The 12,107-nt window shown below is 43.7% G+C and overlaps 1 protein-coding gene across 5 annotated transcripts in view; it reads left to right on the top strand.

Annotated features, from left to right (window-relative positions):
• Positions 1-12,107, top strand: part of SMOC1 (SPARC related modular calcium binding 1) — a 254,548-nt gene that overhangs the window by 45,683 nt on the left and 196,758 nt on the right. For 4 of the 5 annotated variants that reach the window (XM_053602450.1, XM_053602449.1, XM_053602447.1 and 1 more), the window contains 2 exons: positions 5,334-5,433; positions 5,665-5,739. The gene's annotated coding sequence lies outside the window, so the exon portion shown is untranslated. The remainder of the gene's footprint in view (positions 1-5,333; positions 5,434-5,664; positions 5,740-12,107) is intronic. The other variant, XM_053602448.1, reaches the window with a different exon arrangement.

Genomic DNA, 12,107 nt, shown 5'->3' with positions numbered 1-12,107 from the left:
GCCAAATAATAAACTGAGAAAAAATACTTCCAATTTAGATCACTAAGGGTTAAAAATATCTAAATGTAAAATTCTTCTAAAAATAATAAAGAAATTGGGGCAGTGCCTGTGGTTCAAAGGAGTAGGGCGCTAGCCCCATGTATGGGAGGTGGCGGGTTCAAACCTGGCCCTGACCAAAAACTGCAAAAAAAAAAAAAAAAAAAAAAGAAGAAGAAGAAAATGATCAACAACTCTATAGCAAAGTGAACTAGAGGCTGAGCACAGTGGTGTGTGCTTATATAAGTTCCTTGGGCAGCTAAAGCAGAAGGATTGCTTGAGGCCAGGAGTTCAAGGTTGCACCAGTGAATAGCCACTGCACTCCGGCTTGGGCAACATAGCGAAACCCTGTCCCTTAAACAAAATGTATAAAAATGAGCTAGAGATATAAACAGAGCATAAAAAGAAATGCAATTAACTCTTAACCATTTAAAATCTGTGCAGCCTTGCTCATAAGAGAAATGTAAACTGAAACTACACAGAGATATTATTTCTTACCTATCAGCATGTGGGAGGAAGACAAAGTTTGGCATCTACATCAGTTATCTGTTGCTGTATGATGGACAACCCCAAAAACTCAGTGGCTTAAAACCACAATTATTTACTTGGCAGGATGCATCAGGGATGGCTGTTTATTCTATGTAGCTTCAGCTGCAGTTGCTGCGTTGGGAGCTGACAGGGTTTTAAGTTGGTGCTGGGAATTGGCTGGGAGCTTAGCTGAGGCTGTGGGCCAGAGGCCTTAAGTCCTTTCCATCTGGGCCTTGACATGGGCTTCTTGGGCTTCCTTACAGTATGGTAGCTGGATTCCAAGAGGAGCACCCAAGACAACAGGGAAGAAGTTCATTGCATTTTTATGAACCAGCCTCGGAAGTCCCATAGCATCACTTCCACAATACTCTATTGATCAAGGTGGTTAAAAGGTCCCCTCAGTTTCAAGGTAAAGAGACTTAACCTCTTGAAGAAGTAGGTTCCAGAAGAGGACATGGGACGTGGGGTATTGTCTCAGCCACCTTCGAAAATTGCACTCTTGTGTCTCTATTGGTGGGCATTGTGGGGAAGCCAGTGTTAGTGGGGATGAAAAGAATGAAGCACAATATAATCCTCATGGAAAGCGCTTTGGCAATATTCAATAAAACTACATGTACATTTAACCATTTGACCCAGCAATGCCACTTCTAATAATCTATCTCAAAGATAGGCTGGCAAAAATATGAAAAGACATATACACAAGTCTAGTCTTTGAAACACTATTGTAATAGTAAGAGACTGGGGAACGAAGAATGTTCATCAATAAGGACTGTTTGAATAAATGATGGGATAGCCACTTGATGTAATGCTATACAGCTATAAAAAGGAATAAAAATATCTCTATGTACTATTATATAATGATATCTAGGGTATGGTGTTAAGGAGAAAAAAGAGAATTGGAAAAATATATATACATCACTGGGTGTGGTGGCATGCACCTATAAAATTCCAGTTACTCAGGTGGCTGAGCCAGGGGATCACTTGAATCCAGGAGTTTCAGGCTGTAGTATGCTCTAACCATGCCTGTAAATGGCCATGGCACTCTAGCCTGGGCAGCATAGCAAGACCTTATCTCTAAAAGTAAAATTTAATTTAGTTTTAAAATATACACGCATAATATGTTTTCAAAGAAGAGTGGACTGTGAATATATGTACTTATATATTTTTAAATGAAAGGATAAATTATAACACTTTTTAAAATGATTACCTGTGAGGGATGGAGGAAGTGGGGTTGAGAATACAGGGCTGTAAGACAAACTCCTTTGACAAATGCCACTATTCATGGAATTATGTGACCTATTTATAAATTATACAACAAAAATGCACTTACAAAGTGAGATCTAGAAATCAAAAGAAAAAAGTAATAAATGACCCCAACTATATATTTGGTAGAATAACCACACCAGGTAGAACCATTCCAAATGATAAGCAAAAACTTATCAGTAGTAAGATAAACCCTAGGAAAAAACAAACCAAAAAACTCCCAAAGCTACAAAAACAAAACCTCCTTAAGTGGTCAGTGTTCATGTTGGTATGTGTGTTGGTATTCATATTCTAGGAATAGTTTGGTGTATATATGTGGTGTGGAATAAATCATAAGTAATTCATTGGTGACATTATAAACCAAAATCTGGGGTACGGTCAAAGGTGATACTGATGTATAATTAATGAGGCTGTATAAAACACCCACAATCTTGAATTTGAAATAGAGGTATCAACATGAACTCATCTGTTTTATCCTGAATACACACATATACACACTCATCTTTTCTAGCTCTGTCCACACAAAGGGCCCAGTATTAATAACCAACTCAAAGTCTGGGCACTGTGGTTCACTCCTGAAATCCTAGTACTCTGGGCTCTGGGAGGCCAAGGTGGGCAGATTGCTTGAGCTCAGGAGTTCTAGACCAGCCTGAGCAAGAGCAAGACTCTGTCTCTACTAAAAACAGAAAAACTACCTGGGTGTTGTGGCAAACACCTCTTGTCCCAGATACTGAGGAGGCTGAGGCAAAAGGATCACTTGAGCCCAAGAGTTTGAGGTTGCTGTGAGCTATGACAACACAGTACTGTAGTCAGGGTGATTGAGTGAGACTTTGTCTCAAAAACAAAAAACCAAAAAACAAAACAACAACAACAAAACAAAACAAAACAAAGGAAACAAAAATAAAAAATAAAAAATAACTCAATAGTAATCAGCATCTAAACACACAGATTATGGTCTCTAAATATCATTCCCATTAATGAAAGTCAGAATTCTTGAGAAATGGATGGTTCTAATTCTGAGGCGGGAAATGTGCATATGGTACCAGATAGAAAGGAAACTATCTAAGACTGTCAACATTGTGCCAAAAAGATTCAGGAGCCAAACTGAGTAAACAATTGTCCCACAATTTGACCATTGATAAAGATAATAACTGTAGGACTAAAATATATCAAGTGCATTTAATTCATAAGCTCATAACAATATTAGGAAAGTCATTGGCAACCTATGGAATCAACTTATTAAAATCTTCAAAACTGGCAAATAAGTAGGAATAAAAGAGTGAAGATTTTCATCCTACCTTTCCTGTAATGTTTGCACCGAAAGTACGTAATATAGTTGATTAAGGACAGTTCTCTTTAGAGGACTACTCTAGCTAAATGACAAAGAAAGGTTGGTAGAATATAATCACTTTTTGCAACCCTAATGAATGAGTTATCTATTAAGCAATGGTCATCGATGACTGACAGTATCATGAAAAAAGAAAACAGACTTTCTACCTCTTAATGGAGGTATACAGCACCATGTAGAAGGTGGCAAAACAAAACAAAATAACCAAAAGAGAAACAAACTAAAATCTCTGAAATGGACCTAAATTCAAATCTAATTTCCAAGATCGAATATATAAAAAACATGGGACAGAGGAATATGTTAAACAATACTAGAGTTAGGAAATCTGCAAAAAGCAGGAAACTTACAGGGCAAAGAAGTAGTTTTTCTTCCATAACAACGAAATTATGAGAAAAAAAAGAGAGAGCGAGTAAGCAATGGTGGAGGGACCTACAGATTAATCGACACAATCAACCAATCGCAATGTATGGGCCTTTCTGAATCCTGATCTGAGCAAACTTAGAAAAATTTTTGGAGAGAGTGTCAAGCTAGGAGCTCCTTGGCTCTAGAGCTCCCTGTTGTGTTGTTTTTGCAAAGTGATAAAAGATTTGGTCTGGTATTTCCTGAAGTCTGTTTTCTCTGCTCCACTCCTCTACTTTTATCTGACACTTTCTATCCTTTGCTCCTATTTTTTGGTTCTGCTATGGTTTCTGGCACTTTCTTTTCAGTGTGGGGTTTTTTCCTGAAAAGGGGCTTATGCTTGTCAGTTTGGGGAGTTTCTTGGGATTAGACTGCTCCAGCACCTGAGCAGTCCTTTTCAATTGCATTATTACTGCATCTTGGTCCTCTTGCCCTGGCCTATGGATTGGATCCTGCAGGAGCTTTTCTTCTTAGACTGGCTCACTACATCTTCCAGTGAATTCTGGGTTCTTGGGAATTTCCTTCTGCTTGTGCTCAAAAAGAAGCCAATGCCATGCAAGTCCCCTGCTATCAAAGGTTTGTCCCCACGAATTCATACTTAGGGGTTTATAGGACACAGTGTCACCTGATTTTTGTAGATGTTTTCTGTGGGCCTTCGATTTTGCTGTCTTGATTGCTCCCTCTGTGTTTGGAGGAAGTAATGGGAGATTTAAAAAACTATGTTGTTGCCACCATCTTTTCAGGATTCACCCTCTTAGTCTCACTTTTTTATAAATGTAATTTAACTTTTTAGAGACAGTCTCACTCTGTCATCCAGGCTGGAGTGCAGTGAGTAGCATGGTCACAGCTCACTATAACCTCAAACTCTGGGCCCCAAGGTTTTCTCCCATAGCAGCGTCCTAAGCAGCTGGGACTATAGGTGCACACCACTACACCCACCTAATTTTTTATTTTTTTGTAGAGATGGGGTCTCGTTATGTTGCCCAGGCTAATTACTTCCAGCCTCAAATGATCCTCCTACCTCAGCCTCCCAAAGGGCTAAATTTGATTTTTAAGGCAGTATTAGATTTATAGAAAAATTTCAAAGATAGTACAGAGAGTTCTCATATTCTCTGCATCCAGGTTTCTTTACTATTAACATTTTTCATTAGTATGGTATATTCATTATAATAAACATGCTGATTTTTTTGAGTTAATTTTTCTACATAGTTTGATTTTACCCTTTTGCAATTTGTCACCAGTGGAAACCTGTTTTTTTTTTTTTTTTTGGCTGGGGCTGGGTTTGAACCCACCACCTCCAGCATGTGAGGCTGGCACCCTACTCCTTTGAGCCACAGGTGCCGCCCAAGAAAGTACCTGATTTTTTTATTATAATTTTTTTTTTTTGAGATAGAGTCTTACTCTGTCATCTGGGATAGAGTGCCTTGGGTCCATAGCTCACAGCAACCTCCAACTCTTAGGCTCAAGAGATCCTCATACCTCAGCTTCCTGAGTAGCTGAGACTACAGGTATGCACCACAAGGCCTAGCTAATTTTTCTGTTTTTTTTTTTTTTTTTTAGTAGAGACAGAGTCTTGCTCTTGCTCAGGCTGGTCTGGAACTTTAGAGCTCAAGCAATCCACCCACCTTAGCCACCCAGAGTGCTAGGATTACAGACATGAGTGCCTAGCACATTGATATTGATAAATTATTATGAATTAAATGTCCATATTTTATTTGGATTTTCTTTGTTTTTGCCTAATGTTCTTCTTCTGTTCCAGGACACCACGTTATATCTTGTCATTGTCTTGTCTCCTTCGGCTCCTCTTGGCTGTGACAGTTTCTCAGACTTCCCTGGTCTTTGGTGACCTTGACAGTTTGGTAAGTACTAGTCAGGTATTTTTAGGATGTCCCTCAATTGGAATTTGTCTTTCTCATGATTAGCCCGGGGTTGTGGGATTTAGGAAGGAAGATCACAGCGGTGAAGTGCTGTTCTCATTACATTAAATCAAGGGTATATCCTGTCAACATGACGTATTACTGTTGATGTTGACCTTGATCACCTGGCTGAAGTAGTATTTGTCAAGTAACCCTTTCTTCCTCTTTTTATAGTATCCTCCTTGGATAGAAGTCACTATGTGCAGCCCATATTTAAAAAGTGAGAAATTCTGCACCATTGCCTTGAGAGTGAGTGTCTGTGTAAATTATTTGATATTCCTCCATCGGAGATTTGCCTCTTTCTCCCTTACATTATTTCATCATTAAGGGAGGGAGTCTTGAATATTTATCATACTTTGGGTTATAGTCTAATAATATTTATATATCTTGTTGTTTAAATTGTTATAGCTTTGGGCCTTGGGAGCTCTTCCAGTTGGTTCCTGTGTCCTTTTGATATATAGCCTGTGTGTGTATGTGGGCGTGTGTGTGTGTGCACTACCTTACTTTCTGGCAGTACGAGATCCTCTTGGTTCATCATTTCTAAGTCCTAGAATCAGTTATTTTCTCCAAGGTTCCCTGGTTCCTTTTATTTGAGAATGGCTTTAGAAGCCAAGAGTTAGGTGCTCAGGCATGCTCTACCTCTCTTTCTTGGTGCTGGTGACCTCCGTTTCTGGGCCTCCCTGTTCTTTCAGGCTACCACTTCTTTCCAGCTTCACTTCCTGCCAAGATCCCATTGCTGAGCTGCCTTTGAACTTGCCATCCCCTGATCGTGTGGTGCACACATCCTGCCAGTTCACACAAGCTTAGATCTCCTTGACTTTAGTCGTGCCCTGAGGTTGTCAGGTTCTAACAGATCTGCTGAGCTCTTATTGCAACTTGGCAGCCTTACCATTCTCTGTGACGTCCGTCCCACACCACTGTCCTATGCCCAATCCTGCCTCTTGTACTCTCTCACTCTGGTCAGCAGTTAGGATGGAGACCTCTGACCTCTGTGTTAATGATGCCCTCCACAAAGGATCTGTGCACTGTTCATGTGGGGCTCACTGGTGAGCTTCATATGGTCACCAGAACCTCAGATCTACAAGTGGACACATAACTCATTTCTCCCCCTCCCTCTGTTTTGCTGCCAGCCTTGCCCTGATCTTTCCCCCTCTTGAAGGCTGTCCCCATATGCCTTTCAAACAAGACAGAGTGCTCACTCTGACTTCCCCCTTCCCTACTCCCAGACCACATTGGCAGCTGTGTCCTGCTGATCTGAGATGTTCTCCTTCCTCCTCACTCTCCCTGCCACTGGTTCAGTTCAGGTCCTCAGCATCTGAACAGTAGCACTGAATCCCTAAATGTTTCTTGCCTCTTATTTTTCCCACTCCTTAATTCAACCTTCCATAATTTTCTTTCTAGAAGGCAAATCTAATCATCGTCTGCTGTGACAATCTGAGAGATGACCACCCAGCACCTGGCTACTATTTTTTATCTTTTTGTTTTTTGAGACAGAGTCTCACTAAGTCACCCTCAGTAGAGTGCTGTGGCATCACAGCTCACAGAAACCTCAAACTCTTGGGCTCAAGAGATTCTCTTGTGTCAGCCTCCCAAGTAGCTGGGACTACAGGTGCCTGCCACAATGCCCACCTATTTTCTGTTGCAGTTGTTATTGTTGTTTAGCTGGCCCAGGCTGGGTTTGGACCCGCCACCCTTGGTGTATGTGGCTGGCTCTGTAACCTCGGTGGTACGGGTGCTGAGCCACCTGGCTACTATCCACCAAGGTGTTCTTTAGATCCATGCATCATGATCACTTGTGATGCTTACTAGAATGCAGAGTTGGGCAGGGCGTGGTGGCCTGTAATCCCAGCTACTCCCAGGTGAGGCAAGAGGATTGCTTGAACCCAAGAGTTTGAGGTTGCTATGAACTATGAGGCCACAGCACTCTACCAGGGCAAGAAAGTGAGACTGTCTCAAAAAAAAATAAATAAATAAATAATAAATAATAAAATAAAATGCAGAGTCCTGGGCTAACCCCAGACCTATGAAATCAGAACCATGGGAGTCTGCATTTCACATATGCTCCCCAGTAGGTCCTGATACCCAATGTAGAGATGTTTGTGAAACCTGGTTAAAGCCTATCCCCTGTAGCTGGCACATAATACCTTTCTACTTGTGGGCTCTGTGTCTTGGCAGCTTAGTCTCCATGGAGATTTGTGGTCCCCATATTGTCAAATCCAGGTACTACCGAACAAAGATTAAGGTTTAGCTGTCCTGGTCTGCTTCCTTCCTCTGAAAATACCACTTTTTCCTTGCTTGTTCTGACTCCTCTGCCCAGCTGAGAGAAACCAAAACTCAGGGTGAGAAAGATGCCAGAGTTAGAAAGTGGCAGAGCCGGGAATCCAACCTCAGAGCCTGTACCCTTCACCAACTCTGCCATGCTGGTTCTAGGGACTGATTGATTTATTTGGCAAAGCCTACCCACCTCTTTGTTGTAGTCCCAGCACTGTCTCTCCCTCCAGAGCCCCTTTCACCAAGAGGTTACTCATCCCCTTTCATCCTCCTCTCAGTGGAAGACCTATGTCTACTCTTCCTCCCTCCTTGCCCTTCTCCCCCCATCAAGATGCAAAGAGGTGCTGTGATGAATGGGAAGGGAGGGAGCACAGAAGGAGGAGAGGTGGAAGTGGAGGGGAGAAGGAGGGGGCCAAAGGAAGGGGCAGAGTGGGATGGAGTGTGAGCAGAGTGCCAGCGCCACAAACCTTAATTCAATCACAGGGCCCCGCGCTCAATTTAACAGACACAAGGGCTCAGAGCGGGGTCTCTGTGCCATAGTGGGCAATCAGCCCCTGCAGTTCCTGGGAAAGCATTAATTGCAGTGACAATGTGTAAACAGTGGGGATGAATGGAGTGTGCAGGTGTGAGCAGCTGGGGCCAGCCAGACTGTTTTCACACGAGCTTCACCTCCTCCAGTGCTGACCTGCTCCCTAGAACCCCATTAGCAGCAGCAGTTGGGAAACCGTTGAAGGTGCTGGAGCTTGGCATAGAGCAAGTAGCTGAGAATACAGTGGAAGAAGAGAAGGCACTAGAAGGGCAGAGGCCTAGGAGATGATTTGGGGTGTGTATGTTTACATACATGTGTGTTTAGGCTGCCTGCATCTGGCCTTAGCCCGTAGCCCACTTGCTCCCTGGAAAGCAAGGCTGGATTTGTTTTGTTTTATTTTATTTTATTTTATTTTTGAAACAGAGTCTCCTGGGTAGAGAGCTGTGATGTCACAGCTCACAGCAACCTCAAACTTTTGGGCTTAATCAATTCTCTTGCCTCAGCCTCCCAAGTAGCTGGGACTACAGGCACCCGTCACAACGACCGGCTATTTTTTTGTTGTTGTTGCGGTTGTCATTATTGTTTAGCAGGCCTGGTCTGGGTTCGAACCTGCCAGCTTTGGTGTATGTGGCCCGCACCCTACCCACTGAGCTACGGGTGCTGCCATTTTATTTTATCTTATTATTTGGAGACAGAGCCTCACTCTGTTTCCCTGGGTAGAGTGCCATGGCATCATCATAGCTCATAGCAACCTCAAACTCCTGGACTCAAGCAATCCTCTTGATTCAGCCTCCACCACAACACCCAGCTAGATTTTTTTCTATTTTTAGTAGAGATGGGATCTCGCTCTTGCTGGTCTCAGACTACTGAGCTCAAGCAATCCACCCGCTGTGGCCTCCCAGAGTGCTAGGATGACAGGTGTGAGCCACTGCGCCTGCCAAAGGCTAGATTTTCAGTAACAACTAAGTATGTCAGGGCCTGTGCAGTCTGGGGGCTGTGTGTGGGCCTGTCCTCCACCTGTGCAAAGAAAGCCAGTCCATGGGGAAGCTGAGAGGGTTCCCAGAACCCTGGGATGTGCCTGGGGAAGGCCAGGCAATGTTGAGGGCCCCCAGGCTGAGCTAAGTAGGAGGGCAGGGCAGAGGGGGCTGTGAGGAAATGGAGTCAGTGCTGAAAGATGAGCTCAAAAAAACCTGTATCTTTAAACATCTTTGAATTGAGGATCTCAAAGCTTCTTTTCGAAGCTGTCTCCTAGCAAATGTAACAACTGAGTCACAGAGTGCAGGATGGGGGGGCGTTCTCGGCCCGGACTCTGGGATGGCTCACCAGAGCAAGCAGCACTGGGTCTGGGCTCATCACATGCTGATGATAATTCTCATTATTATCAGGAATACTATTTATTGAGCTACCATGTGCCAGCCACTCTGCTAAACACAGCACTTACGTTGACCCCTGGGTCTGCTCCTTGTGAAGCTTCCTGTATCTTGTGTCTCCCCAGGCCACTGGGACTCTCTGGGGACAAAGGCAATGCCCTGCATTTCTTTCTCTCTCCCATGATCCCTTGAATGTAGTGGGCCTTCGGGAACCCCAGGAGTTCCAGCTTTGACCTGTAGGTAATGGGGGCCTGTGGACTTTTTTAGGTAGTTGATTATCATTGGGTTTCAGAAAGATAGCTTGGGCCACAGGGGGAATGGCTCAGGGACCGGAGGAATGACTCGGAGGTGGAGAGGCTTGAAGGGATTAAAACAAACCAGGTGAGGACTGGGGAGAGTCTGACCTGTGGGGGGCCATGGACCTGGAGAGGAGGGGCACATTTATGAGCTGTGGAGGAGATGAATTCTCAGGACTCCAGACTAGCTGGCTCTCTAGGTTCAGGCCCCCGGTTCTGGTTTAAATGACCCTGCTAGGTGGTAGCAACAGCATCACTGTTCCACACTGACCAGGAAGCAGGTTCATAGGTGAAGAGAATGAGTTGAATTTGGAATGATTTTCTTTCTGATGATTAATATGGACTCAGACTGTAACAGTGAAGAAGTGGGAGCCAAAAGTCCCATGGCGATTTCCTAAGAGAGGGCCAGGATGCTGGGCCCATGTCCACTCTCAGCCAGGAGGCCTGGACCAGGCAGAGCATCCCAACACAGAGTGCTCTCACCTGGTGCCAGGCTTATTCTGAATACTTGCTGGGGGCCGGCCCTGAGCAGGGAAGTAGGCAAACTGAACTGGCAGCAGGCTCAGAAGAGGAAAAAAATCAAGTTGGTGCTAAAATATCTTAAGCACAAGCCAAGAAAAAAAATAACGTGCAGACGCCAGTTGAACCTACTACCTGGAATCTGTGTTTTCACCAGGTGGCTTGTGCAGGCCTTCCCACCTTGTTCTTTTCTTTTCAGAGAAAGAGATAATTTTTTGCCCCTGCAAATTCTGGGCACTTGAAGTGAGCTTAAAAACTAAGTTACTTTTAAAAAAAGAAAAAAGAAAGGAAAAAAAACCCAAAATACTTAAGTATTTTCTTTTTTATTTTTTCTTAATCAGGCCTCAGAGAGGTTCAAACTTCCTACCCCTGGTCTACAGGGATGTAGAGTCTAACCATTGACCTATAGCACCCAACTCTTAAGTTACTTTCTAGTCAAAGGAAAGTCAATGGTAACCCAAGATGTTAATGGTCACCCAGGATGATAAAACAGGGGTGAGGCTGGGCATGGTGGCTCACACACAGTCTCACTTTGTCACCTTCAGTAGAGTGCCATGGCGTTATAGCTCACAGAAAACTCCAACTCTTGGGCTTAAGCGATTCTCTTGCTTTAGCCTCCTAAGTAGCTGGGACTACAGGCGCCTGCCACCACGCCCAGCTTTTTTTTTTTTTGTGGAGACAGAGGTCTCACTTTGGCTGTTCTTGAACCCTCAGGGCAATCCACCCACCTTGGCCTCCCAGAGTGCTAGTATTTTAGTTTTTAATAATAGTTTCTGATATAGAGGCTCAGATTCCAGTTCTATCGATTGCCAGTTGTGTGACTTTTGGTAAATTTATTTCAGCTTACTGTGCCTCAGTTTCTTCACCTACAAAATTCGACTGGTACCTAAGGTGTGGCAGTATTGTGGAGATCAGCTGAGTCTAAGCATGTGCCTGCCTAAGACAGCGCCTGCCTCATAGTTAGCACAACTGTTATTATGGGGGTGGCGTGGCGTGGGGGAATTCCCAGGTTTTTCTGCCTTAGTCTCAGGGCTCTTGTTGGGAACCCTCTAGGTTTCTGCTCCATCTGCCCTTGTATAGGCTGCTGGACCAGTTTTTCAGCCCTCAGGATGAAGGCCTATAAGGATGGTCTGGAGATTCATTGTTCCTGCTTTTTCATTTGTGATGCTTCAACCTTTAGCACGAGGGCCAGACTTAAACAGTGGTTCCTCGATGTTGGTATTTCTTGAATCACTTCTAAAAACTGATGGACAGATATACAGTAGCTAACTATTTTGTCAAGTCAGGATACGAAAGAAACAATCATTATCAGCATTTTATATACGGACATTTTAGTATCAAATATATTGAAGGAGGCATTGAATATTAATTATGTTTGACCACCAAACATCATTCACCTGCTTCAGGTGACGGCCCGCAATTTTTTGGTATCTCCATTCTCTCTCTCAGTCAGCCCCTGACTCAGAGATGCAGCAGGTGACAGGTGTGAGCTGATCAGAGCTTCTCCTTCCTCTGGCTCCAGCCGTCTTGAGCATGTCGTTCAAACAGAACACTGAGGCACAGAGTCTTGCTGGGAGTCTGGGAAGGAAGCGGCTGCTCCATTCTGGTGGATCCTAACCAGAGAGGAGGTGG

The sequence above is a fragment of the Nycticebus coucang genome, chromosome 9 (assembly GCF_027406575.1).
Source record: "Nycticebus coucang isolate mNycCou1 chromosome 9, mNycCou1.pri, whole genome shotgun sequence".
Classification (NCBI taxonomy): domain Eukaryota; kingdom Metazoa; phylum Chordata; class Mammalia; order Primates; family Lorisidae; genus Nycticebus; species Nycticebus coucang.
Note: the sequence above shows the minus strand (reverse complement) of the source record. Positions and strands in the feature narration are given on the sequence as shown.